Source organism: Rutidosis leptorrhynchoides, chromosome 6, assembly GCF_046630445.1.
Source record: "Rutidosis leptorrhynchoides isolate AG116_Rl617_1_P2 chromosome 6, CSIRO_AGI_Rlap_v1, whole genome shotgun sequence".
In the NCBI taxonomy this organism is placed as follows: Eukaryota; Viridiplantae; Streptophyta; class Magnoliopsida; order Asterales; family Asteraceae; genus Rutidosis; species Rutidosis leptorrhynchoides.
Genome location: NC_092338.1, coordinates 386,590,594 through 386,595,416, shown reverse-complemented (window position 1 = coordinate 386,595,416; position 4,823 = coordinate 386,590,594). Strand labels below are relative to the sequence as shown.

General features: G+C 30.8%; 1 non-coding gene across 1 annotated transcript; it reads left to right on the top strand.

Moving 5' to 3' along the window:
• The first annotated feature begins 1,683 nt into the window (after positions 1-1,683).
• LOC139856356 (small nucleolar RNA R71) lies at positions 1,684-1,790 on the top strand. The gene has a single exon (XR_011761842.1). It is a non-coding gene; the product is annotated as a small nucleolar RNA R71 (small nucleolar RNA).
• Positions 1,791-4,823: the final 3,033 nt, after the last annotated feature.

Below are 4,823 nucleotides of genomic sequence, written 5' to 3'. Positions count from 1 at the left end.
CCCATTAATAGCCCATAGTCTAATTTTCACAAGTGTCGTTCTTTTGTCCAAACCCCAATTATGGTACAAAGCCCAATTACCCAATTTTAATATTTTAGCCCAACATCATGATTACTTCATCTTAAATAAGCATAATAATAACTTAAGTACGAAACATTAATTTAAAAAGGATAACATAACTTACATTGATTATTTATCGCGTAGTGGTACACGGACGGAATTTCGACTTCAAAACCCGTAAAATAACCTTTACATAACCCGAACTAATCTAATATAAAACTACCCTATACTATATATATATATATATATATATATATATATATATATATATATATATATTTATTATTTAGTATTATTATTATTATTTATATTTTTTTTATATATATTAAAATCGAACGAATGCATGGCCTTTTATAGGCATTTTGATTTCTGACAGCTCCGCGAGTCGTGGAGTTTTATGCCTGCAAACTCCGCTAGTCGTGGAGTTTGAAAATCCAGCTCAGGATCCTTTGTCTCATAGCTTGTCGACATGATTATATATATATTTATAATATATAAATAATTTATATAATTATTTATATATTATATTTTATTCTTGTGCATAGTTGACTCATAATTTTTAGTCCGTTGCGTCGGGTGTTGATAGTTGACTCATGTCCCGGTTCCGGGATTTCGAACGCCTTTTCGTATAATTTAATATCTTGTACTTTGCGTTCCGCAACTTGTACTTTTGTCATTTTTAGACGTCTCTCATCAATAAATTGAACCTTTTGAATTGTATCTTGTACATTTGAGCTTTTTGGACGTTTGTGTCTTCAAATCTTCGTTTTCACCTTTTGTCTTCGCACTTATTTATTTAAACAATTACAATGAAAATATAATACAATTACAAATGAAAACCTATTATTTAGGAGGGATATTGCTATGAAATATATGTTCCTTTTTAGCCTTATCACTAGGTTACTTACTTCTTGTTCCAAATTTTAAATAGAAGCTTGTTGATTTCTAAATGCTTGAGCATTTTGTTCATTAGTTTATTTCTGAGATGTGAAAAACTGAGTTTGAGATTCAACTAGCTTCGACATCATATCTTCTAAATTTGGCTTTTTATCATCGGTTTGTGGTGGTTTGTTTTGAAAATTAGGTCTTTGCTGATTGTAAGTATTATTGGATACTTGTTGATTGCTAGGACCTTGTTGGTTGTTGTATGGAACATTTCGGTTATAGTTCTGGTTTTGATTGTAGATGGGTCTTGGCGGTTGATAATTATTCTGATAATTATTTCCAGGCCTTTGGTTTATGTATGAAACATTCTCTCTTTGTTCCATTGTTAGTTCAATACTGAGACAATCTTTTGTCAAATGTGGTCCTCCACACTGCTCACAACTAATTCGTATTGAGTGAATATCCTTAGTCATCTTTTCCATTCGTCTCTCGACAGCATCTATCTTTGCAAAAATGGAATCGAAGTCATGGCTAGAATCGGCTCTAGCTGCTTTAGATGATCTAACGATATCTTTTTCTTGGTGCCACTCATGTGAGTGGGAAGCAGTGTTATCAATAATTTTATAAGCGTCAGTTGCGGTTTTCTTCATAATGGAACCACCAGCTGCTATATCGATGTCTTTTCTTGTAGTGATGTCGCATCCTTGGTAGAATATTTGTACTATTTGACAAGTGTCTAAACCATGTTGCGGACATCCTCTTAATAACTTTTCAAATCTTGTCCACGCCTCATATAGAGTTTCATTTGGCTTCTGTGTGAACGTAACAATTTCTCCTTGAAGTCTCACGGCTTTAGATACCGGAAAGAATTGTTTAAGAAATTTTTCAACTAAAACATCCCATGTATCAATCGCCCCTTCAGGTAACGATTCCAACCAATCTTTGGCTTCTCCCTTTAAAGTCCAGGGAAATAACATGAGATATATCTGTTCATCCTCCACTTCTCTTATTTTAAATAGAGTGCAGATCATATTAAAGGTTTGAAGATGTTCATTTGGATCTTCCTTCGGCACACCACTAAATTGGCATTGATTTGTTACCATGTATAGGATTTGTCCTTTGATTTCATAATCTGGCGCATTAATGCCTGTTTGAGTAATTGCGTGACCTTGGCCAGTGCGTTTAGCTCGCATACGGTCTTCCATACTTAGAGGTTCCAGATTTTCCATGATTGAATTTGTTGAATCTGAATCACTAGAGGATTCTGATTTAATGGTTGGTTCCTCTACAATCTTCGTTTGAATGATTGGTGGTTCCGGAGGAAAGATTAATGGTTCAGGATCTCTGAATTGTCCCTAAATATTCTCCGGATTCTCAATTGTGAGGTCGGGTTCAAAAAATGGATTATCGGAAATTTGAATTGGAATACTTGGTCGACTGAATGACGATTCTAAAGAAAAATCAACGGCGACAATATTTGCTAGATGTCTTGATCGAGTTACAAGTGGTGAACGTACAAAAGGTGGTGAACGTTTTGCTCGGTGCATTCACTGAATATCCTATTAGTTATAAAAATAAGAAAAATTATATAAGTTATCAAATTAATAGACTTTTCTGCTTTTGCCCACGTTTCGAATAGCCAATAGATGCAGCAGGGAGCCAGAACCCTTTAAATCGAAAGCTCACAACTCAACCACTAACAAATCCAACTATTACTACGAAGCAGAAAATTTGGATGTCTATCAATTTAACCACTTAAAATAATTTTTCGTCGAAATTTAAAGAAATTTTAGATAAGAAATAGAAAATAAACTAAGTCCTAAAAACTAGAGTGGCGAAAAATAAGAAAGAAAAAGAGCGCGTCGAAAAATAAAAGGTCGAAAAATAATAAAAAGAACGTAGCGCGTCGAAACTTAAAAGTCTGAAAACTAAGAATTAAAAGTTGCGTCTAAATATATTAAAGCTTACAAGAAATACTATATCCAAAACAACAATAACTTAAAAGGGTACTAAAATATAAAAATGGCGTCGCAAAATTCTAAAGCACCTAAATCTTAGTCTAAAGAAAAAGCACTTAAGGGATTTTACGGCAAAGCCTAAAAATCTAGAAATAAAAATAACTATGGCACAAACTATGACTTAAAACTAAATACGAACGAAAAATACAAATATTACGAATAAACGATTAAAAAGGTACGAAATTTTAAAAATAAAACTTAAAGTTGTAAAAATACAATTTTTATAAAAATATTATTTTTATATTAAGTATTTTATAAAAATAGTAGTTTTATATATTAATAAAACTAATTAAAACTTAAAATTAATTAAAACTAAACTTATACTAATTATATTAAATTAAAATCCTAATTTTAATTAATAATAATTAATTTTAACCCTAATTTTGTAATAAATGAAATCTGATGTTGCAGCTGTCAGAAGGCTCCGCGAGTGCGGATGCCAACTGGCAAAAAGTACCGCGAGTGCGGATACCTCAGATTCAGATCAGATGCAGGTCAAAAAATTCGACAGGTTCTGTTTTTTTTATACTTTTTATTTTATTTTCTGTTTTATATATATATAAAATAAATAAAAACTAAAATAGAAATATAAATACTTAATAATTTATAAATTTTAAACAATTTCTTAAAAATTATATAGATATATTTTTTTATTATATATTTTTGTATTTTTAATATTTAAAGCGTATTTATATAAAAACGTAATTAAAACTTTAATAAAAAATCTTTTTTTTATTAGCGTTGCGCTTTCGGCGTTTAACTTTCCCCGGCAGCGGTGCCAAAAATACTTGATGTGTGCGAGGTGTACTAGGAAATAGTATTATTTTTACAACGAAATACTATTAAATACGATACAATTTTACACAAGATATTTATTTATTTATAGAATGGATATACATAAACCTTGCTACAACACTTATAGGCAGTGTACCTAATCGTACAGTAGTGTAGTTTTTAGTAAGTCCGGTTCGTTCCACAGGGATCTTTTAAACAAGCTTAACGCTATATTTTTAACTTATAATTGTAAAAATACAAATATATATATAACTAGTATTATTATTATAAAAGAGGGGTTTTTACCGTTTAGTGACCGGATTGTCGATTTTAAAACTTTAGTCGCAGTTAAAACCTAATGTAAAATATTAATTATATAAAAGACTTAATTTAAAACGTAAAGTAAATAACGAAAATAAAATTGCGATAATTAAAAGTACGATAATTAAAAGTGCAATTAAATACAATGACAAATTAAATATGAAAATAAAGGAATTATGCTTATTTAAACTTCCGTAATCATGATGTTTGACGTGTTGATTTTAGTTTATTCCGATGGGTTAATTGTCCTTTGTCCTGGATTATTTAATATGTCCGTCTGGTTTTTGTCCATAACAGTCCATCAGTCATAAATATAAAGTGCGAGTGTCCTCGTCATTTTATCCTTATATCCGAAGTCAAATATTCCAACTAATTGGGGACTTAAACTGTAACAAGGTTTTAATACTTTGTTTAATAATTACACCAGGATATCGAATGCATGTAACCTAAGGTTTTAATACTTTGTTAACAATTACGCCAAGTGTCCTTGTACATAATTTCACCCCTGTTTTAATAATTCCATAGACTATTAATCCATTCCCGTGTCCGGTTAAATGAACGATTATTCGTACATATAAATATCCCGCCCATCGTGTCCGATCGAGTGTATATGGTTATTTATAGGTACGTCCAATTGTAAATCTTTATATTAAAATTAACAAACTATCATTTAGTTAAACAAATATAAAGCCCATTAATAGCCCATAGTCTAATTTCCACAAGTGTCGTTCTTTTGTCCAAACCCCAATTATGGTACAAAGCCCA